The sequence below is a fragment of the Parasteatoda tepidariorum genome, chromosome 3 (assembly GCF_982258835.1).
Source record: "Parasteatoda tepidariorum strain Cologne lab strain chromosome 3, Ptep-v5.0, whole genome shotgun sequence".
NCBI lineage: Eukaryota > Metazoa > Arthropoda > Arachnida > Araneae > Theridiidae > Parasteatoda > Parasteatoda tepidariorum.
The window spans coordinates 93,341,143-93,366,733 of record NC_141757.1 but is presented as its reverse complement, the minus strand read 5'-3'; the positions used below and the strand labels follow the sequence as shown (position 1 = coordinate 93,366,733).

The following is a 25,591-nucleotide window of genomic DNA, read 5'->3' as shown; positions in this document are numbered from 1 at the left end:
TATGATAAATTTAAACAAAAATTATGATACATTTAAATAAAAATTATGATAAATTTAAACAAAAATTATGATAAATTTAAACAAAAATTATGATAAATTTAAACAAAAATTATGACAAATTTAAACAAAAATTATGATAATCTTAAACAAAAAATTATGACGCAGTGTTTCAGAATTATGTTCACTATTATCTCAAATGTGAATTCTGAATCTTGTTAATATCTTTATTTTATTATCCATACATCAGAGAAAAATATAAGGTATAAAAGATTTACGTTTTTATAATTAAGAAATTTATCAATTTAATAATTATTTATTACTGCAATAATCTTGTTCATATAATTAACAGAAACTTAATTAACATCAACGTTTTTTGTTACAACAGTGTATGTTTTTTTACTATTTAAAAAAGAATTATGAGAAACTAGCAGTAAAAATTTTGTAATGATTAAAAAGAGTGCTACAAAAATATTAATATAATTTTAAAAAATTATAAAAAATAACCGCTCAAAACTTTTATATTTTTAAGAAATATTGACTTTCGCTGATCGGATGTAAAAACTCTTCCGTCGAGCCGGAGTCGAACCAGCGACCTATGGATGTCTATGATTTTTCCTCTACAGTCCACCGCTCTGCCAACTGAGCTATCGACGGCTGGTTTGGTTAGAAACATGTAGTCTATATCTATACATAATAATAAATGCGGCTGTGTGTGTGTCTGTCTGTCTGTAATCACAATATATCGCCCCAGAAGCTTCGCCCAGGCACGAAACTCGGCACATAATTGTGTTTTGACATAATGAAGAAGTACTTTTTTTCTTTTTCAAAAATTTTGATTAGTTATTTAGTTATCAGTCATTTTGTAAGTCTATGCTTTTCGTCTGCTTTTTCGTCTTCAAAGAGCCATATTCAAAAAACTATTAAAAATGCATATACTTTTCCCCACTCTTATAAATGTATGCTAATGCGAACCTCACAATTGAAATATTAATTTTCGACAACTTAAACCAATAATATACGAAGGAATTAATAATTTAATTGTAAAGTTCGCATTAGTTTACATTTATTAAAGTGGAGAAAAGTTTAACTTCTGTATTAAAAATGTGGCAACATATTCGATACGTAAATAGAACGCTTCGCTTTGATATATTTGTCGCTGCTCATAATTGTTATAATAAGTTTTTCTTCTTCTTTCCACTCTCTTTTTTTTTTCTTAAGCGAAGACGATAATTTTTATAGCGATATTGTAGTACTTTGTACAACTAAAAATTCTTTTCACAACACTTTAAAAATATTTACTTTATTTTCTTTATATATTCGCGATCGCAACGCTCGAGTACGCCGTCTAGCGGGAGCCTGTAAATATCGGACATTAATTTATCACGTTTTCATTTAGTTCCATCAAAGTCATTGACTGAATCAGACGCCATTTTTTAGCAGCAAATAAGAAACAAAATTTCCCTAAGGAAAAGGCCGAAGAACTTGAAAAAAATCTCCAGAATATTAGTAAATCTTTCAGGAACAGAACACGCCAAACATTTGAAGAAAAATTCCTCAATAATTTTTAATTTCTATTATCAACAAACTTGCAACTGATGACTTCCGATTTCGGATACTGTTACAGATGTGTGTATTAAGGTAAAATGCATTTCTTCTGTCTTCAATTCATTACGAATTAAAGTGAAGTCAACATTGCTTTCGTCATTCCAGTGAATAAATATGAATTCAGAACATACAGAATTGTAATAGTTATAGCATATTCTTCTTCGTTATAGAATAGTATATATTTCTGTATCCATATAATTCGGAAAACAACAATAAAAAATTATCCAAGTTACTTGAAATAGTGCCATTTGTGCTGATTCTTAATTAATTTAAATCGTTTTCTTGGTAAGTTTTTTTTAATTTTGAAAGAATAAGTTCAACTAGAATTCAGCTTTTCTGTTTTTAGCTACATATTCAAATTCATATCAATTATAAAATTTTTGCTGTGTAGTATGTTATCTAAAAGTAATGAAGGTATAAACTATGTATCTATTATTTGAGAATAAAGTTTTCAAACAAGGAACTTATCATTTTGGAATTCTCCGGGAATCATAAATCAGGTAAGTGCAATGATTTTTACAATAAAAAATTTGCTTGTAAATATTTTTTTTTTCATTTGATGATGGTTCTCTACAGAATGGTTTTTTACGTCTGATTAAGAACTATAAGAATAATAAAAAAAGAAACAATATGAAAGTTTTTATTTCAATGTTAATAATTCTTAAAATCGTTTTTTTTATCCTAAGAATTCTTTATTTTCCGTTTTTTAGTTTATAATTTTTTGATAAAAATTGTTCTCAAAATACTTTTGAAAAATTAAATGGTATAAAATTAAGTGTTTATGTATACTTCTTGTATATTCCAATGTTTGAAATAATATGATTCAGAAAAGTATGGAATAAAAATTCGGTACTTACGACGTATTAACGCCACCGCCGCTACAGATTTGGCGGTTTTTAAGTGCCGCCAATCTACACTTAAAATTTTTGCGACAGTTCATAAAATAAAACACTTTATTTAAAATCAAAATATTTAATTGGATTTCGGTGGAAAATGAGCCGATATAGAGTTTAGCATAGATTCAAAACAATCATATCGCCATATGAACTCTGATGAATGAGATTCCAAATGAAATAACATTTCCAAAACGTACGTTTGCCAAGATAAAGTTTTATGTTGTGGGAATTGGTACATTTTCGTTTTTTCGGTAAAATATTTCCCTCCTGAAAAAATAAAATTGCATCTTGTTTTGTTTTTGGCAAATCCCAAAGACGAATATTCGTAGCACTAAAAATGGCGACAAAAAAGAATTTTTTTTTTTTTTTTTTGTTTTTGTTTCGTCAGCATTCTTTATTTTACGTTTCTTAGTTTCTAAATAATGATTTTTATTGAAACTTGAAATTTTTTGATAAAAATTGTTGTCAAAAAACGTTGTTTACAAAATTAAATTTCATAAAATTATGAGGCTTATGTATACTTTTTGTTCATTTTAATTTTTGAAGTAATATGATTCCTAAAACTATAGAATGTAAAGTTTAAATGGGCCTTTCATGTTATATCATTAAATTTAGCAATACTATTTCTCGGGCATTAGGTTTTAACTCTTATAAGAATATAAATATTTTTTTCTGTTAATGTACAAATATTTTTCCGATGTGTTTTGGATATTCCTTCTCTAATAAAAAGAGATACCATTTTGTTTTCGGTTGTACAAGAAAGAATATCAAGCATTTTTCATTTTTAAATTTAATAAGCCACATTAAAGAAGGAACGTTGCAATGCTACACGCTACATTAACGACGTCTCCAGAGTAACTGAATGACGGTTCATATGGAAATCGCAGGTAAGCGTCTCATACAACAACGCCCCCTATAGTTCGTTGCGATCGCGAATACAGAGAACAGTCGGCAAAGAATTCGATTAGGTTGAAAAACATTTCGCTAAAAAGGAACGAATTCCAAAAGAAAAAATAAACAACTTAAAGAATAAAAATGCTGATGCCAGCCAATTTTTTGAAAGTTAACTTAGAAATAACAAACCAAACGATGTTAAATAACAAACCAAACGATGTTAACAAAATGACGTAGAAAGCGCAACTAGATCAAAATTATACAAGCACAACTAGATCAAATTATAATACCTGAGTGCTTGACGTAACAGATATAGAAATAGAATTTGATACTATAAAAAATTATATAGAAATAGAAATTGATACCATAAAAAATTTATTCGTTTTCGTGTTCTTTTCATGTATTTAGCATTTTAGTTTTTTTTTCTTAAGCGTTGTAGCTATATAATTTCAAACATCCTCTAGAGCTATAACACATCTGCAGCAGAACTGGATATGAAGACAAAATTGCTGGACAGGAACACTTTAATTGTCCACTAATCTTCAGATTTCCGGCTATGTTTTAAAAAACTTTATTTGTGAAAACCTTTAGCTTGGCGAACAGCTGGGCGCCTTTGGCGGCTAGTAAGTAAATAAATTCAAATTATTCGTTTAACAGGGTCAAAGAAGGTAAGTGTGACAAGCGAAAGAAAATATTTGTATTTCGAATCTTTTTTCAAAGATTTTCTGACTCCTTCGTAAGAGAGATGTAGCACCAGTGAAGAACAGCGGTGCCTGGGAACAGGCTGCTTGATTAAATGCCCTTTTTAAAGAGAGAATCATTAAAATTAAAAAAAAAAAAATTCTATTTTTTAATTATATTGTTCTAGTCTTCTTTATGATTTGAAGACATTAATTTTATAAAAAGAGCTTCCGTCGAGCCGGAGTCGAACCAGCGACCTATGGATGTCAATGATTTTTCCTCTACAGTCCACCGCTCTGCCAACTGAGCTATCGACGGCTGGTTTGGTTAGAAACATGTAGTAAGTAAATAAATTCAAATTATTCGTTTAACAGGGTCAAAGAAGGTAAGTGTGACAAGCGAAAGAAAATATTTGTATTTCGAATCTTTTTTCAAAGATCTTCTGACTCCTTCGTAAGAGAGATGTAGCACCAGTGAAGAACAGCGGTGCCTGGGAACAGGCTGCTTGATTAAATGCCCTTTTTAAAGAGAGAATCATTAAAATTTAAAAAAAAATTCTTATTTTTAATATATTGCTCGAGTCTTCGTTATGATTTGAAAACATTAATTGAAAGAATAAAAGCGTCCGTCGAGCCGGAGTCGAACCAGCGACCTATGGATGTCTATTATTTTTCCTCTACAGTCCACCGCTCTGCCAACTGAGCTATCGACGGCTGGTTTGCATAGAAACTTGTAGTAAGTAAATAAATTCAAATTATTCGTTTAACAGGGTCAAAGAAGATAAGTGTGACAAGCGAAAGAGAATATTTGCATTTCGAATCTTTTTTCAAAGATTCATATCTTTTGACTCTTTCATTAGAGATATGTAGCACCAATGAAGAACAGCGGTGCCTGGGAACAAGCTGCTTGATTAAATGCCATTTTTACAGAGAAAATCATTACAAAATATAAAAAAATTTCTTGTTTTTAATTATATTGTTCTAGTCTTCTTTATGATATGAAGACATTAATTTTAAAAAAAAATGCGTCCGTAGAGCCGGAGTCGAACCAGTGACCTATGGATGTCAATGATATTTCCTTTGCTGTCCACTTCTCTGCCAACTGAATTATCGGCGGCTATTGCGCATTGCTAAAGTAAACAATAAAAATTAAAATCAAATTATTTTTATGGGGCCAGGGAGATGAAAGGATGAGCATTCTTAAAAATTCAGATGCATTCCTAAGAAATATTCGGACAGATTTAGACAGCTCCGCTTATTGTTAGTCCATGGGTTAATTCACAATTCGATTTTGAGTTGAGTTTTTATTTTTCCATTCGTTTGCCATTCTCAGAAAAATATTGATCATGAATGAGATTTTACTCCATATTTTACGCAATTATTCGTTGAACGATAGGAATAATTTTTGTAAATGCATTTTAAATGAAAGATTATTTGTTTTAAAATTTGTTCATGATTAAAATCAATAAAACAATGCTTGGAAAAAAATCGAACGTTTTATTGAAAAGCGAAAAAAAAAATGATTAAGAAAAGTCTAATTTTTGGCTTTTGTAGAAAGAATAAATGAGAAGAATAATGAATGAAAAAAATTATATTAAAAAAAATTAAATCTGAAAGGAACAGAAAATTTGTGTTTGAAAATTAAGAAATATTTACGATGAGAAGAGCTTTACCTTTAACTTAAATAAACAATCAGCAATTGTAATTTTTCAACAAAAAAAGAAAAATAAAAAATAAAATAAAGAAAAATTTCGATTAAAAATTGATGCAACAAACCGTATAAAAATGACCTTTAATGCGAAAAATGCAAAATAAAGAAATAAATGAAATAAAAGCAATTGCTAGTAAACGCCTTTAAAGTTTTTCTTAAATGTGCAAAGACTGCGCCCTTGAAACACAAACAAAAGCCTTTCTTCCTTACAAAACCATCAATCAGAATGAAGCAAACATAGTTTTAGATTTATTGTTAAAATATGAAGAATAAAAATCAAAATAAATTGAAGGATAATTGTAAATTTTGATAAAATGAACAGCAGAATCATTTTTAAAATAACTGACACTTAAGCACTAAATTTAAAAATAAATTTTATAAGTATGTGTACAATAGAACAAATATAATAACAAAAATGCAAATTATTATAATTTTTTTTATGTAATATAATCCAGACTCGTTGTGATCTGCAGAAGACAGTTGTTTTTTTTATAAAAAGAGCTTCCGTCGAGCCGGAGTCGAACCAGCGACCTATGGATGTCAATGATTTTTCCTCTACAGTCCACCGCTCTGCCAACTGAGCTATCGACGGTTGGTAACTTCAGAAACTGATAAGAAGTAAGTAAGATGAAGTTATTCGTTTAAGTGGGTCAAAGATAAGAAAGGGAATGTACTTGCTGCAAGGAGAAAAAAGTCAATTTAATTTTCAAAAAAAAAAAATTGTGAAAGGAAAATTTTAACAAAAAATTTAAATGCCTTTTCATATTAAGTTAGTTGAAATTTTTAAGTAGTCAGGTAAAAAGCGTTAAATTCGTTTTATGGAGGTAAACAATTTATTTTCACTAAGCATACTGTTAATGTTTTTCTTCTTTAAATTCAAAGAATCTTTACATTTGAAAAATCTAAAATTTCATTCTTCAATTTATTTGTTACTTCATAAAATATTTTGCTAGGGCTAAATATTTGCAATTAAAAAATAATTTATTTTAGAAATAGTCATAGGTTTAAATTTTTAGTGCTTTAAGTCGTTGATCAGCCTACTTGTTGCTCACATCTGATCCTTTTTGGTTCCTCAATAAAATTTTAATAATATAAGCGAACACATTATCTTTCGATAAAGTTGATAAAGTGAGGGTTGAATTTAACTATAATCGTAGAAGTAGATAATAGAAAAAGCTCATGATTATTTTCAAGATTTTGATGTTTTTTTAATGTTGGAATCTGTTGTGTCCAGAATGTAGAAAGGGTTGTGTACAACGGGTTGTTTCCTGAATGTAGAAAAGCATTCTGGACACTACCCGTTGAGAGCCAAAGGGATCATTGAGGTATTGAAGTTGCCTGATTAGTTTTAAAACTACATATTATTTTATAATAAGTCTGACAATTTTTAAATTCCTTGCAAAGGGCACATTTTATCTAATTTGAAAATATGCCGAAGTTTAGTCCGGAGTGAAGTTAATGGATCTCATGATATTTATTCTTACTTTTAGGATTTTTCGCCTCATCCAGTCATGAGGCTAAGATTTCCTGTGAATAGATTTTATGTAGACAAATTAAGTTTTTAAATTTTTTTCCGGAGGTAAGACATAGATTCGCCTTACCTTTCGGTTGTTTTGTCATTTTTGGTCACATCTATTGAATAAGTATCAGAAACGCATAATGAGAAAAAAAATCGCATATAGAAATGTTTTTTTTTCACGGATAATTCCAAGTAAAAAAAAAAAAGATAAATTGCGATTATTTTTATAATTTAAATAAATTATTGCTTTAAATAAATAAATTTGTTTAAATATAAAAAATTAACGGAATAATAAAGTTTATGTTTTTTTTATGCATTTCTATCGATATATTTTAGATATTGTGATCGCAATATGATCATTACAGATATGATCACTAGTTTAGATCGTTCCTTTATTAGAGAGATGCAGCACCAATGAAGTACAGCGGTGCCTGGGAACAAGCTGCTTGATTAAATGCCTTTTTTACAGAGAGAATCGTTAAAATTAAAGGTTTCTTTTTATTTTTAACTATATTATTCTAGTCTTTTTTATGAATCCAGCGACCTATGGATGTCTATGATTTTTCCTCTACAGTCCACCGCTCTGCCAACTGAGCTATCGACGGCTGGTTTGGTTAGAAACATGTAGTAAATAAATAAATTCAAATTATTTGTTTAACAGTGTCAAAGAAAGGAATATGTGACAAGCGATAAAGTATTTGTATTTCGAATCACTTTTCGAAGATTTATATCTTCTCTTCTGACTCCTTCATTACAGTGACGTAGTACCAGAGAAGTACAGCGGTGGCTGGGAACAAGCTGCTTAATTAAATTCCCTTTTTTCAGAGAGAATCCTTAAAATTAAAGGTTTCTTTTTATTTTTAACTATATTATCCTAGTCTTTTTTATGATTTGAAGACACCAATTAAAAAAATAAGCGTCCGTCGAGCCGGAGTCGAACCAGCGACCTATGGATGTCTATGATTTTTCCTCTACAGTCCACCGCTCTGCCAACTGAGCTATCGACGGCTGGTTTGGTTAGAAACATGTAGTAAATAAATAAATTCAAATTATTTGTTTAACAGTGTCAAAGAAAGGAATATGTGACAAGCGATAAAATATTTGTATTTCGAATCACTTTTCGAAGATTTATATCTTCTCTTCTGACTCCTTCATTACAGTGACGTAGTACCAGAGAAGTACAGCGGTGGCTGGGAACAAGCTGCTTAATTAAATTCCCTTTTTTCAGAGAGAATCCTTAAAATTAAAGGTTTCTTTTTATTTTTAACTATATTATCCTAGTCTTTTTTATGATTTGAAGACACCAATTAAAAAAATAAGCGTCCGTCGAGCCGGAGTCGAACCAGCGACCTATGGATGTCTATGATTTTTCCTCTACAGTCCACCGCTCTGCCAACTGAGCTATCGACGGCTGGTTTGGTTAGAAACATGTAGTAAATAAATAAATTCAAATTATTTGTTTAACAGTGTCAAAGAAAGGAATATGTGACAAGCGATAAAATATTTGTATTTCGAATCACTTTTCGAAGATTTATATCTTCTCTTCTGACTCCTTCATTACAGTGACGTAGAACCAGAGAAGTACAGCGGTGGCTGGGAACAAGCTGCTTAATTAAATTCCCTTTTTTCAGAGAGAATCCTTAAAATTAAAGGTTTATTTTTATTTTTAACTGTATTATCCTAGTCTTTTTTTATGTTTTGAAGACACCAATTAAAAAAATAAGCGTCCGTCGAGCCGGAGTCGAACCAGCGACCTATGGATGTCTATGATTTTTCCTCTACAGTCCACCGCTCTGCCAACTGAGCTATCGACGGCTGGTTTGGTTAGAAACATGTAGTAAATAAATAAATTCAAATTATTTGTTTTTAACAGGGTCAAAGAAGGTATATGTGACAAGAGATAAAATATTTGTATTTCGAATCACTTTTCGAAGATTTATATCTTCTCTTCTGACTCCTTCATTACAGTGACGTAGTACCAGAGAAGTACAGCGGTGGCTGGGAACAAGCTGCTTAATTAAATTCCCTTTTTTCAGAGAGAATCCTTAAAATTAAAGGTTTCTTTTTATTTTTAACTATATTATCCTAGTCTTTTTTATGATTTGAAGACACCAATTAAAAAAATAAGCGTCCGTCGAGCCGGAGTCGAACCAGCGACCTATGGATGTCTAAGATTTTTCCTCTACAGTCCACCGCTCTGCCAACTGAGCTATCGACGGCTGGTTTGGTTAGAAACATGTAGTAAATAAATAAATTCAAATTATTTGTTTTTAACAGGGTCAAAGAAGGTATATGTGACAAGAGATAAAATATTTGTATTTCGAATCACTTTTCGAAGATTTATATCTTCTCTTCTGACTCCTTCATTACAGTGACGTAGTACCAGAGAAGTACAGCGGTGGCTGGGAACAAGCTGCTTAATTAAATTCCCTTTTTTCAGAGAGAATCCTTAAAATTAAAGGTTTCTTTTTATTTTTAACTATATTATCCTAGTCTTTTTTATGATTTGAAGACACCAATTAAAAAAATAAGCGTCCGTCGAGCCGGAGTCGAACCAGCGACCTATGGATGTCTAAGATTTTTCCTCTACAGTCCACCGCTCTGCCAACTGAGCTATCGACGGCTATTCGTGTAAGAAACTGATAGAAAATAAACAATACCATTTTACTCGTTTAAATAGGTCAAAAATGAAAGATGAAGATTGAGTTCTGACACTTGAGCTCCTTTGTTTACAGTTCACACCTTAAATAATTAAACTAATACGTTTTTTTTAAACGATTTTTTTCTTTATTTAACAACGAATCGTCAAGGTATATTATAATGTAAAACATTCGCTTTAAATAAAGCAAATTAAAAGAATACATAATGTCAACGCTCAATAACTATGAATTGAATAAATAAATGCATTTTAGAGATTTAAAATGTAACATTTTAAGGCAAAAAAAATATCAATACGAATATATCAATTATATAAATTTTAACTAGTACATTTTTTTAAATTAAAATCTTCATCAAGTTCACTTCAAAGTTACATGATTAAATCACACACAAAGTGCGTCGTAATAAACCTGAAAATTATCAGGCAGGTTAGAAAATAATGAAGACTTATTTAATTTACGCTTTTCGCAACATAAATGACGGCGATGTTCGTGAAGAGCCAATGAGATCGTTCAATTCAACGTGATGATCTCGATTCAAATCCCCGCGATGGTTCTTCTATACAAAATCCGCTCCTCGATCACACAAGTTTTCGTGGTTTTCCTCTCCATGTAATGCAAATGCGGGTAAGTTCCATCAAAATGTCCTCCACGAATGCAAATTTCTCTCAATGCTTGATCCAGGAGTCCTCTTGTTTTCTGGATTGGGTTCAAAATTACAAGGCTACGGGATTGAACATTGGTAGTCGCATACTCAAAAATTAGGTTGGATGCTCAGCAACTATAAAATTAGTTTACGACACAACATAAAAATAATCTGTCAAATATGCTTTATGCATGAAACGTATAAAATAGGAAATTGTGGTATGAATGAATTGATAATAATTGTAAATATCTGATTAGTACAATTCATCAACAAAAAATTTTCTCAAGCGTAAGATTGCCCATTTTTCAATTAAGTGGATATCAGTTTTCGATTAATTTATTTTGCGTGCTTTGTTAGCCGCATTTTAATCCCAAACAAGCTGATATCCAATGATCTGAAACAGGATTAGGCTTTCAGATGATATCGGGAATCGAACCTTGGTCTTTCACAATGGCAACCTAAGTGGTTTCACGGCGTTGTAAATTAATTTTCTAAAATGAGTTAACTTCCAAATTATAAAACTAAAAAAATTATAAGACATAGAAAGACATATTTTTTTTTAAATGCCTATCCGACACTATTAAATAGCATCAATATCATTATTTTTTTTAAAAATTTACTAAAAAACTGCTATTTCTCCCAATGCAATGGTTTTTATTTGAATATAAATTAAACATAATAAAAACAATGAATCTCTGAAAAAAGTACCCAGAAAACAAGCTAAGAAAAGAAACACCTGGAAAAAAAAGCCATGAAGAAAAAAAAAATCGACGGAAAAAATGCACCAGAAAAATAGTCTACTTTGTATCCCAAAACAAAAGAGAATCATTAAGTTTTGATGTGAAGAATTTTAAAAAAATATACGTCAAGTGACATATGAAATTAATGACCGATTAATGGTCATGACATGACCTTATGTTCGATATGCGTGTATATTTTTGGATTTTTGATCTAAAGTAAGTAAAGGGATATGTGTGAACAAGAAATGAAAATTATCATTTAAACTATTGTTGCTTTTAAAGCGTATTCGCAATGGAAATGACTATAACTAAAAAGTACAGTTTGAAGTTAGTTATCTTGGTATTTTTTAATCAATGTTAAGATCCAATATGTGATAGTTTATTAACGAAAAGTAAGTTAGTTTTAAACAAGTAAACTTAATTCTCTCTAAGCGAAAGAAAATTAACTGTTTTGAAGACAAGTGTATTTCAAATATATTTTTTTGAAAAAATTTATTTTTATATTATTTAAATTAAATTTGATTTATTATTTCGTAAACTATTCTTTGCAAATTAATATTAAATGTCAGCTGAGAAGCAATAACATTTCTGAAGTACTCATTTCATAAATACATTAAAAGAGAGCAAATTCCACAGGTAATTATCATTTGGAATTATTATTATTATGAAAATGTATTAAAGCATTAGTTACAAATTTTTCTTCTGATGTTTTTATTTCCGGTACTCTTCTTTCCGAGTGCTCTTTTTTTTCGATTTTCTTTTATCCGGGCGCTCTTTTTCCTGTGCTCTTTTTTCCAGTCTCCTTACGTTTTTTTTATCCGGTTCCTATTTTTCCTGTTTTTTTCCAGGCTTCTTATGGTTTTCTTTTATCCGGGTCCTTTTTTTTCCTGTGCTCTTTTTCCCAGGCTTCTTCCGGTGCTTTTTTTTTTTCCTGCCAACCAAAAATAATACGAAAGTGTGCAACTTACTGAAAAGGCGCTGTAAAATGTCGCACTAGCGGGGTTCTATCATCCTACGTTTAAAATTAATAGCACCCCTGAGGCATTATTTTCATTCCAGTAATTCTTATTCCAGAACATTTAAGTGGGTGAACACCAACCTTTGATAACTACCGGCAGCCATTTTTAACAGTCAGAATCTTTTTTCTATTTTCTTTAAGTTTTACACGCCGACGAACGATTTAGACTACCCAGAACACCTAGCAGCAAAAGAGAATAAAATCAGGGTCCTTCATCCAATTATATATAAATATATCCTTCAAGTTAGGTTTATATGGGGTTGTCCTTGACCAGAGCTTTAAGTTGATCTGGTTGATGTTCTTTGGATCAACAAGCGATAAATGGACCACATCATGTAATGGGCTTCGAGAACCTCTTGATGCAAAAGGCTGAACTAGATCTAGAAGGAGGAAACATGATTTGATAAATTATGAGTTAGCTATGATTAGCGAGGATCATAAAGTGAAAGGGCCTCTTAAATCTTGTTTAAGGCTGTGAAGTATTTTATGCTTCTAGCTTATCATATTGAAAATTGATCCTTCACTTTAGCTTTGAATGATAGTGCTTGCCGACAAAAAACTTCTTTCAAAATTTTCCAATTCCTAATTAAAATTCTTTGTTTCTAAATTAATTAATTGGTATTTAGTAAAATTGCTTATGATATAATTTAGTTAAGCATGGGTATTTGAAAGGGGGGGTCAAAATGTGCACTTGACTTCTTGAAAATCCAATAAATTTAAAATTATGTATCTTATTTTAATGTTATTAATTTTCTATTTCAAATAATTATTGATAATTCCTGGTAAGTCGTGGAGGATAGAACGCTCACCACTCAACGAAGTGGGATTCAGATTCAAATCCCAACGATGGTTGAATGATTTGAATTCTGCTCTCGGCCCGCACCCAAGTACAGTGCTTGTAAAATATTTTTAGTGGTAGACGCATCGTCTTAGAATCCCCTTACCGTTGAATATAACAGTAAGCTGTTTTCGTGGTTTTCCTCACTCTGTAACATAAATACTATTTAGTTCCAATAAAAAGTCCTCCACGAAGGCTCGTTTGTTCCAATGTTTGATCCATGAGTTTCCTTGTCTTCTGGTTTGGGTTTGAAATTGTAAGTCTAAGGTGTAACCGTATGGGCCGGCTGTTCAATTCTGTTACAAATTGTATTAAATCTACTCCGATTCACAAACTGTGTGCAAAAGTTGTGTTTTTAAATTTAATGCTATAAATACCAACATTTTTTTAAGAATATATTATTGGAAAGGAAATTATTTAATAAATATGTTAAAAAGTTAAAAAAACACTAGAACTGGCTGTTTTGTCTTTTGTACATATACAATGTTTAAATTAAAAAACATAAACCAAGCATTTACATTTTGTTATGTTTCAAAATTTAAATGCTGTAAGAATTGTAAATTTTTTATCAAAAACACATTGGCTCTATAACTTTAATTAAAATTATGGAATTAGATTGCAAAGATTTCTGATGCGCTCATGTAAAATAAGCAGAAGGAAATTAAAAACTCGATGTAGAATTAATCAAAGAATTTTTTTTTTAATCGTTCTATACTATTTTATACTCTATAAAAACCCTAATTGATAAAAAAAGGTTAATAATAAGTGATAGATTATAAGGATCTTCAGTTAAATGTGGATTAAACTATTCTAAGGTGTCCTAATAGCTTTGTGACTTGCTTAAAGACAGAATAGAAACTTTAAAATTAATATTTAAATTAAAATTTTTAAAATTTACATTATTCAATTCATTTAAAAATGTATAAAAAAATTTCAATTAAAATAAGAAATTTTAATAAAATGTTTTGTGCATAATTTTCGTCTATCCCATATTTGCTAATTTTATTACCATATGTTAGAATAAGCCTAATTTTTAGTGATGTCCATTGATAGTCTCTCTCTGTATTAGATTATGGTCGCAGATAAATTCAAATTTATCTGCTACTCTTCTGCAGACTCTATGAATTCTACTACCGGGATGACAATATTTATAAAATTACATATTACTTAATGATTTTTCAATGAAAAAAATATCACTGTATTTTTTTTTAAAAGGTTTTCCTTAATCAATCGATTTCATTGCCTAATTCGTCATAAGAATATAAAAATTGACAACCGTAAACAATGAATGTCAAAGACAGTAGGAAAAAAAAAAAAAAAACTTCGAATCTTTTTGTTATTACTTAGCAGACCAAGCTTATTTATTACTACATATATAAATATGCAGCTCTCCCTTTGACACAGTTGAGTTTTGAAAATAGACAAATAATTTATATTTGATAAATTCGCAATAATAAATTTTGGCATCCATCTACTTTCATTTCTACTTCTAGAAAATTCGTGGGATAGGTTTGTGGAAATACTATAATGATATGCTACTTTTTTATATTGTGCAGAGGAGCATTTTTTTTAAAGAGAATTCGTGTACAAAAGGACACGATTTCCAATAAAATTTTTGTGTGTACTGTGCTGTTTAATGAAAATTTTGGAAACTTGTGAAGTAATTATTTTGAAGCAATACTAAAAAAAAAATTATGTAAAATTGTCATCTTTGGAAAAAGTTTGGTTAATTAATATATTTCCCCGAACTTTTTAACTCTCCTCATTGGAGCTAATAATCGGTCTGTTTTTCAAACTGCATCAATCTTATAATGCGCTTTTAAGAAGACACTACTCAAATTAAACAATACTCAAAATGTGTATTTAAGAAAATGAGCACAGCAAAAAATTAGTATTTTCATTGTTCAACCCAAATTTAACAACAAAACTGGGATGTCCATTTATGTTATGTCCATTTACTTAAGCAAGAATATTGAGCAATGTCTATTGAAATAAATACTCATTTTGAGCTGGCTGCGTCCATATACTTAAACACAGATAATGAGCTATGTCCATTTTCTTGGCATTTTGAGCTATATCCATTTTTAATGCATATTAAGCTTTGTCCATTTTTTTAAACACGTATTTTGGCTATATCTGTTTTCTTAAACACGCATATTGATCTATGTCCATTTTCATAAACACGCATTTCAAGCGATGTTCATATTCATAAACACGCATTTTGAACTGCGTCCATTTTCTTGAACAAACATTTCGAAAGATGTCCATTTTCGTAAAAATGCATTTTGAGCTGTGTCCAGAATAAAAAGCAAACCGATGTAATAGTATTAAAATAAAATTATCATATTATTGTTTAAATTAACTTAGAAAACATATTATTTTTTTGGCTTAATTCAGCTACTTTATTAAAGAAAATGGAAAAAGTGTTTACGATTGTAAAATAGAAGAAATCTTTTTGAAATACGTGTCTTTATAACAATCACATATTTACGAGTTTACTTTAAGGTAAATAAATGGAAAGTAAACATGAATTGTTTCTTTATTTTTTTTCTTCTCTTAGACATCAATTTTAAAATTGTTCTTCTTTGGATAAAAGCATCTTAGATAAAAGATTTATAGCTAAATCCTCCGCGGTCTCATATATTTTTTTCGTCCTCTGTTTTCTTTGAAGGGTGCGGGGAGAAAGGGAAATAGAGATTTTGTAAAAGGAAGATTTGTAGTCTATTTATTTTATCTCTGGATAATAGCTTAGATCATTAAAGTCTTTAGAAAAGAAAATAAGATAAGCAGCCAGACAATTTATTAGTTGGAGTGGGAGATAGTATACTTGCGAGTAAAATAATAATGTATAGTCTTTTCAACGAAATGACTGTTTTTAGAAAATATATATTATATAATTGCTTGTTATTTTCTCATTTCATACCCTTATAATTTGAGAGTAAAAAAAATAATGATTTTGTGTCTGTAATAGTCAGTTGGAACGATTCAATTTTATATAGGATGTTCCATGTTCCGTATCGATTGATATTTATTTTTAGAACCTTTGTAAAGAGGAAATGAAAATGGTAGGTACATTAGAGGTTACACTATATATGTAATTCAATATATGCGTAGCACAATATATCCTGTATATGTAAGAGGGAAAAAAAAGCGTTATCTATATCTAAGGAATGTCTACTAAAGAGGAAAGCGGTAATAAAACATCAATACCTATTTCATGAACTGAGAGAACAGCGAGAAGTCGAAAGGCTATTATTAAAAACACCTCCAAGTTTCCCCAGGCAATCATACTGGTTTTGATATTTTTATATCCCGCCTTCCTCGCTTTTGATTCGACAGATTTTGATAGCATACTTTGTATTTTCCTCGCATAAATATCAATATTGTGGTGGGCATCGTCATTGTGTCAGAGCTATTAATTGTTGATTATGTTGGTTGATAATAATTATAAGAATAAATTATAAAACTAAATTGTTTTCCAATTTAGATATAAGTCATAGTAGAAAATTAATTGAGCAATTTCTTTCTATCTAGTACCAACCAGACTCTTTCTCCAACTTTCAGCATCCGTTTTTCTAAACACACACTTGATTTTTTAAAAGCCTATCTCATACCAGCTTGAATCAATTATAGTTTAATCCTTTCGCTAGCCAATACAAACTGTATCGCATCCTTACAAATAAGTTACATGCAATATGTTAACTTTTTTTTTTTACTTAGATTATATACTAAGGACGTTTAATTACGGAACATCGCCTAAAAATAGTAATATAAGTAAAAAAAAAGCTTTTTTTAAAAATCGAAATTTTGCATTTATTTCGATTATTATTATTATTATTATTTTCGATTTATTCCTTGAAGGTGAGATTATTTCTCCGGAATATATTTTAGTTCTACTAGATTTTTTTTTAAAAACTTAAATTTTAAAAAAAGCGGATATATATGTAATACAGCGACAAGCATAGAGGTTGGTGATTGATATATATCTTTCCAACGCAAAGTGGTTGAAAGTAAAAGTGAATATTGAGTATACTGGCTTTTGGAATGTCAATCGAAGCACACAAAGAATTTAACTATTTTCTATATACATATAGGACAACTGATACAGGAGAAAATGGTTAACAGCAAATAAAAAATAAATAAACAAATAAAGAAAAATCGTTTTTTGGATGAATATTATATTAGTGAAAATAGTGAGGAATTCTCCTGGAATTAATTTCAAATGGCTAATGGACCGAGAGAACATGTAATTTTGTTTAATACCATTGTTGCAATTTGGTGTTCATTGACGAAATACATCTTTAAATTTAAAAATAGGTAGAATTAGTCAAACCATCCACGTTTTCCCTGTAATATTTGCATATAATGTTAGTTTCGAAAAATTTCCAATGCACCTCTTCTTCCTTACTTAGCAAACATCTTAACTGCACTTAGAAAGAAGGTACAAAATAAATTTATAAAAAATAAAAAAAAATTCAACTTGCCCTATTACAGTTGAAATTATATTACACTTACAGATGCGTCTTTATGAGAAGAGTTATTCAGGCAACGAATACCAGCGTTTTGTTCTCGCCTCAATTTTCACATTCCTCTTCTTTCATAAATACTTAAATGGTACATAAATAAATTAAAAAGCCAACAGGCAACTAAGCAATTTGGTTGGAGGTCAAGCTGGTTGTTTTTCGAAAAACACACCAGGCCCCCTCAGGCATAAATAGTTGATCCATTGTAAGAGCGTGTTTGTAAACTGAATAATTAATATGTTAAGGGAAACGGATACCTTTATTATTCAGTGTCAGAAAAAACCGAAATTCAAAACGTTGTCATTTGTCTTGGATTCGAGAAAAGTGAGCAAATAAATGATATGAGACGAGACACGCCAAAAAAATATTTTATTCACCTATCAAAATATCATTTTAGTTCACATCACATTTACGCATTAGGTAACAATTAAACAAGCTCGTAATTAAGGAAGAAGAAAAATTTACCTGGATGGTTTCTTACAGATAGTTCGAGCCGTTCATTTTTAAAACCAATAAAATCCAAATTCCTTTTAATGTATTATGTAAATTGTTTTTAGCTTCTTTATCGGTTTTCATTAAAAATCATCTTATAACGTTTAGCGATGCCTTTTTTTTAAATTTTTTTAAAAATTTTATTAGATCAAGTCTTTTAATTAAAAAAAAGGAATTAAAAAAATAAAAGGATTAAAACTGAAAAATTTAAAATAACTAAAAAAGTTTCACTTAATTATCTTTCAAATGTCTCTCAGAAAAACCGTTCGCAAAAAAGCTAATAATAGTTTTAGATATTTTAAGTTTTAAAAAATATTGAATCAAAATTAACTATGAATTACAATTATATTTTGGACCCGAAACATTGCAACCCTAAACTATTATCAATATTTAGTTTTCATTAGAAAACTTAATGATGAAATCTATTGTCAAGCAATATGAACCTAAGTTTTCTTTTTAATTATTATTATTTGTATAGTCTCCGTCACAGAGCTCTAAACCTTTAACTAAAGCGTTTATAGAAACTTTTGAGTCTTTAATGTTCGTTACTAGAGGAGAAAAAAATTATTGCAGGACAACTTCCCCACAGCGTGATTTTAAACCCTGTCAAACCCTGGTGGCTTAGACAGAGCTTTCACCTCCCACTGAGTTGAACCTGAATCGAATCCTAGCGATGGCTGGTCGATATGAATTCCTCACCCGGCTCGCACCGACCACAGTGCTGAAGTAAAATATCCTCAGTGGTACGCGGATCATGGGTTAGAATCCCCTTGCTGTCAGGCTAATCGTGGGAGGTATTTATAGTTTTCCTCACCATGTAGCACAAATGCTGGTTAATTTAATCAAAAAGTCCTCCACGAAGGCATACTTCTCACAATACTTGATCTAGGAGTTCCCTTGTCGTCTGGATTGTGTTCAAAATTACAAGACTACGAAGTTGAGCATTGGTTGTCGCAAACTCAAAATTGGCTGTTCATTTTTTTTTTCGCATTTTGATATTTTGAATTTTTCTTCAGCATTAAAAACTTAATAGGCTTACTTCAGGTTTACCTGAATTTATTTTTTCTATACTTTGAATTTTAAATCGCTTTTATGTCCCGCAGTGGACTGATCGTTAAGACACGGTTCCCAGCAGATCACCGAAGTCAAGCATCACTGACTACGGTCAGTGTGCGGGTGGGTGACCACTTGGATCAGTCTGCGTAGGGACCGAGGGTGTGCGGTATTGGTCGTTAAACTGTGCTACCGTAAAGTGCTCGACTTCACGCGCAGGTCGTCGGGCTACCGAAGTGGGGGTGCCATCCCCTCCGCAGAGGATCAAAATTGTGATGGCATGTCTTCGGATCATCCTCCGGGATGTTTCCCAGACCGTCGCCAATAGCCCAATGTGCAGCTCTAGTGCGACGTAAATTAACAACAACAACAACAACAAATCGCTTTTGTAGGTGAAAAAGAATTTGCCCATGAAGGGTTTCTCCCGCGATATAGCTTAATCTTTAAAATCTGAAATATCGAAATATCTGTTTAAAAAGAAGCAAAACACCTCTTTCACACATTCAAATCAAGCTTCGCCAGGTTGAACATAGATGCGTTTCCGAACTTCTAATCTATAACGGCCATCACACGCTTCGTAAAACTACAATAATAATAACTACCCAACCTATTTGCTAATTACCATGGAACCCATTTATCTTCATCAGCATCAGAATAACCATTTCGGTGCTGCAAAGGCGACATAAAAGCCCGACATTGTATGCGACACATCTGAAAAATAACTGAACTGTATTCGAAAATCTCCAATTACATTAACAAGCCGCGTGAATAGCATCTATCTTTTATTTTCCCCGCTTTCTTTTCTTCTCCTGGAAATTAAGCCTCGTTGAAAATCAATTAACCCCAGTGACTTTGACTTATCTCAATCTGAAGACAAGGAAACAGTGCCCTTCCAGATCTTTCACAATAGTTCTGGGGATGCTGTTGTCCCCGTAATGAGACGGTTTTCTTCCAGGCGAACAACTAATAAGGTAACAGTTTTCTTTTCTCAGCACTTTTTTTTTCTCGTTCACAATGCCATTGTGTCGCATCTTTTTGAGAGGACGCAATCTTAAACTCGTTGCCGATTTCCAGAAGTTGGAGAAGAAAAAAATTGCCGTCATAATGTACTTGAATGGGACGATTGGATTGTAGAATGGAATATAATGGAGTTCAAGTAGAGAGATTGGATTCTTTGTTTTTGTATCGAAATATCAAATTGAAAATGATGTTGAAGAAATGAGATTTTGTGGAATGCCATTTTGTGGGATTAACTCAGTGACTGTTTTAATCTAGCTCGGGTATCTAGCTCCCTTTAAGTTTCGCCATAACGTTTAACATGTCTCTTGAGAATTGCTAACTAAGATTTCAAGTTAACAAATCCCCTCTGCAGAGGATCAAAACTGTGATGGCATGTCTTCGGATCATCCTCCGGGATGTTTCCCAGACCGTCGCCAATAGCCCATTGTGCAGCTCTAGTGTGACGTAAATGAACTACAACAGCAACAACATCAAGTTAACAAAAATTTTAATAAATCTAAGATTGTTTAACTAAATAATTCTAAAGCAATTTGTGCAGAAGCAATTGTATATATATTGTTTGTCTTTAAAAAGAACTCCCCTCACCACGAAGTCCAAGAACGCCTGCTGCTACGGAAGCAAGAGAAAGCACATTTCAAAGAGGAGAGCTTCTTTCTCCCGTGATTCTCTTTCTCTCGCTGACCAAAGCCAAAACCAGTCTTAAATAATGCCCCAACGCCCTACTTGAAATAGTTAAGCCTCGTAACCACTATTCCAGACGAAAGGCTAGGGGAATTATTTTCATAGACAAACTATATATATGTTTCAAGATTACGTGTAAAGGGATCCCCAACAGCTCTGTGTCTACAGCACCTGAATTTCTAAATTGGTTGCTGGTTTTATTCCTTTTTTTTATTTTTTTAAATTCAAAATTCGAAGTGTTTAATAACTTTAGACATGACGATTTTCGCTTTTGAGGCCGCGAACTGTTACTCAAGATGATTCTTAGAGATCTGTAAGTCAAATTTTGTAAAAAAAATCCGGTCTCTTCGAAATGACATGAGTTTATAAACTTTTTTTTTTTAAGTGAAAACAACGATAATTTAATTTCATAACATACACACTTCATAAAATACACGTATAGTCTGTATTATTACTATCTTTTAATTAATTTATTAAAAATTAATATTTTATTATTTATACCAAATTATTAATATACTTATATAAAAATACGTGTCCCTAATATTAATATATGTCCATGATATGATAGATGTACATGCAAAGCTCTTGTAATCATTATTTGCTGAACAATGTATTCAGATGTACACTTTTAAAATGGCTATTTTTTAATACTTAAAATGTTATTCAAAACTGATCTCAAAATAAATTAGATATTTTCTTAGAGTAATGTTTTAATCACTCTAAGAGTAATGTCACTTCACACTAACTTAGAGTAATGTCACTTCACGATCTTTATTCACAGTTATTCTTAAATAGTTGTTATAATTTTGCTTTTTATATTCGTAGTAACTGGTATACACTAGTTAATCATAATCAACTTATCAATTATCCAATAGGGTAAAGTGACCATACATCAAATTGAAAGCTATTACTTTTGTACTGTTATTTTTGCTTATTTTTTTAGGTCTTAGAAGCTATGAACCACAGAGAGGAGAACCACGAAAACCTCCCACGATTAGCCTGACGGCAAGGGGACTCTAACCCATGATCCGTTTACCACTGAGGATATTTTTCGTCTGCACTGTCGTTGGAGTGAGCCGAATGCGGAATTCGTATCGACCAGCCATCGCTGGGATTTGAACTCGGGTCACCTCATTGGTCACTCTGTCCAATGAGCCACCACTGAACTGGTTTTGATTTAGAGAAAACCTTAGGTTCGTGCCTTGAGACTACTGAAAGCTTACAAGTCCATTTAGAGTCATCTGAAAATTAAAGTCATGAAGCAAGCTAAAGGAATTCACGCTTTTTTAAGTATCGAAATAAGAGCTTAAACTGAGCTAAATACCCATTTCTGATTTCGGACTTACCTAGCAGGGCTGTGTCGCCGATCCACCAAACCCTCTGTAGCACGGATATTACAGGTTCGAATCCCACCATGTTTCCAGGATGTATCTTTGTGATGTCCTTCTCTAATTCAGGCTATCTGCTCTTCAACTTGACTAGAGCTTAAAAGCCGTCTTTATAGTAACCATACAAACCTGCATATGCATGAGTTACAATAAATAAATAAATATTTTAATCGTAGTTTCTTGTTTTGCGTATAAACTCTTGTTCAAGGTATTCTTTCGTAATCGCAGACGTTCTTTAGGGATTTAATGACAAGACTTCCTAACTTCCATGGTTCTGTCTCGACCTTTCTAAACCACCACAGCTCCAGCTTTTAATCTTGCAGAAATAGATAACCGGAAACCGATAAAATCGTCATAGTAAACAAACAAAATGCTGATATACGCTTTTATAATGTAAAAAAGATATAAATAAATGGTTGTTACAGCTGCTCGAGTATGTGGACATTATTCTTAAACCCCAAATAGACTTTGTTGTAAAATTTTATCTATATTAAGCAGATAAGAAGCTGTTTGTAGAAAACATCTATCTTAGATTTAACATCCAAGGTATATAGTTCTTTAAGTTTTATTTTATTTGTTTTATTGGTTGGATTAGATATTTTCTCCCTCTATAAGAAATTCGATCGTAAATATGCGGCTCGTTCTTATCTTATTAATTATTTAGATTTATTTTGCATTTAAAATAAAATTATAATTCTACACGAATGTCAAAGGTGATTCAATGTCTGTTTTCACCAAACCATTGCCAAGTTCATGTGAACGGCTTGAGGCAGTATGATGATAAGCCACATTTTCAAATAGTTATGGTGGAAAATAACACGATTTAGTTGTAGGCAATTAGAAGTTTCGATGTATTTTGCTGTTATCTATCCGAAAACTTGTAATGGAAACAGTACTCAGATATAAATCTGAGGCAAAACTGTCAGCGTTAGAATAAGTGCGTATTATAAGTGTGACCTATATTGCCCCAACCTCTTCATGCAGAGGTTTATTAAATATTGTATGAAAGTAAGATTTTTTAATTATACTTTAAAATATAGCTTAATTGTATATCAAATAAATTCAAATCGAATTGTTGACTTATTCACCATACTGGATACTTTTTATACACTAAACTGCAGATGACCCGTGATTTTATTATTATTATTATTTTATTTTCCATATAAAAATTTAGCCTCTATCTTCTTTATCTTACTTTCTTTTTGAGCCTAAATTTAATGTGCGAATTATGTAGCTTTGGCATTCAAAGGTTTAAAAAAAATAATTACTAAATTGTGCAACTCTATTTAAACAAACTTTAATAATGTAATTAATGTATATTAAAATATTTGGAAGATGAAATTAAAAAACGAAGATGGAGCTGGCTCGGACATATCCTTAGAATGCCCAAAGAAAAAATTACATCTGTTGCGCTTACATGGGCCCCTGATGGTAAAAGAACAAGAGGAAGACCCAGACTTACCATCCAGCGCATGTTTTGGGGCGAATTAAAAGAATGTAGAATATCTGGCTGTGAGTAGGCAAGATCTATTGCTAGAGACAGAAGGCGTTGGAGGGATATGCTAGAGGCCTTAATTGCCCAAAGGCACGTAGAGGATATTAAAATATTATTAATAAAAAGTCGTGCTAAATAATTAGTTTTGTTCAATTTAAACGCGATGTTTCAAAGGTTTATTTACATTTCAAATATGATTGAAAAAGAATAATGTAAGGAATGCAGAAAAAAAAATCCTGTAATAAAAAACAGAAGGAAAAAAAAAGACTTTGGAATCCTCATAACTCAAAAGTCAGGAAATAGACTGATACCGTAGATATAAAATTTTAAAAGACATATTTAGAATTTAGACTTCAATAAAAAAAGAAAGTAAAATTATCGGAAATTATCGCAAAAATTTGGAAGAACATTTGGAATTGAAAATTTCGAAGCTTAATAGGTTGTCATACTTTATAAGTCGCACTAAAAATTACTTGAGCAGAATAAACAAATAAATAAATCGATATCTATACATCTATACAAAATAAAATTAAGAATTTGTGTGTGTATGTATGCCTGCATACCAGATTACAGGTATACCATAGGCACTAAAATAGGACATTCAGAATGAGATGAAATGAGTACATTTTTAAATAAATTACGAAGCCCAATTTTCGATTTTTAAATTAGATTTTTAATTATGAATTTTTTCATGCGCATTTTTGGTTAGCTTTTTCGACATTTTTGAGCTTTAAAGCCTATCGAGTTCAAACGAAAAGTCTCAGGTGGTCACCTCACTCGAATCCTGGAGATACGAATTACGTACAAAGCTCGCACTGACGGCAGTGCTGACGTAAAATATCCTCAGTAGTAGACAGATGATTGGTTAGTCTTCTTGCCGTCAGGCTAATCGTGAGAGGTTTTCCTCTACATGTAACGCAAAAGGGGGGTAGCTCCACCAATACTTGATCCAGGAGTTCCTTTGTCTTCAGGATTGGATTTAGAATTACAAGGCTGCGGAGTTGAACAGTGCTAGCTGTAAACTCAAAATTGGGTCGACTGTTCAACAACGGTTATACAATGGAATATTTCATTCTTATTTAATTCGTGAAGTGCGGTAATTTCAAGATAATCAGAAATTTCAGTTTGTTTTTTTATAAAGAATTTCATTCCATAAGCAGTCTTTATTAAATGCTGTGAAATTTGAATAAAATTTTTCATGGTTACTGTTCAGCTAATTCACTGGTGGTAAAAATAAATTATAAAATAATTGGGAGTTTGTCAAATATGCCAGAGGATACCTATACTCTTATCAAAACAAAATAACACACAAGTAATAACAGCACATAAATTGAAATTTTTGAGTGTTCTTTTATTGTTTTTCCCTTCAGGGAGTTAGCCTTTTATAAGCTAATACGAGGCCCCACGATATCGAGTGATATTTCTTCTTTTCGTAGCATATATTACTTATAACAGCAGCATTTATTCAGATTTAATATTAAAGTATTTTGATCCTTTAGGCTGAAAATGTGTTTCAGAGTGTCACAGAGAATTTCCTTATATGCTCCCACTGACAGCCGTGTTTGTTTGATGTTAATATTATAGCAAAGAACATTTATAGACAAATTAAAGTACTTTTAAAACGAAACTCTTACTAACTTCCATTTTATATAAATGCATCAATTCAAATGAAAATGCCGCCGAAGGGCGGGGTTTATGTTTGTGAATAGAAAGAGGAAGCAGCAAAGCAATGAGT

At 31.2% G+C, this 25,591-nt stretch overlaps 1 long non-coding RNA gene across 1 annotated transcript; it reads right to left on the bottom strand.

The window, feature by feature from the left end:
- Positions 1-6,143: 6,143 nt before the first annotated feature.
- LOC122268774 (uncharacterized) lies at positions 6,144-22,906 on the bottom strand. Its single transcript, XR_006224682.3, has 2 exons — positions 22,320-22,906; positions 6,144-6,463 (listed from the first exon to the last, which is right to left on the bottom strand). It is a non-coding gene; the product is annotated as an uncharacterized LOC122268774 (long non-coding RNA).
- Between the last annotated feature and the right edge of the window lie 2,685 nt (positions 22,907-25,591).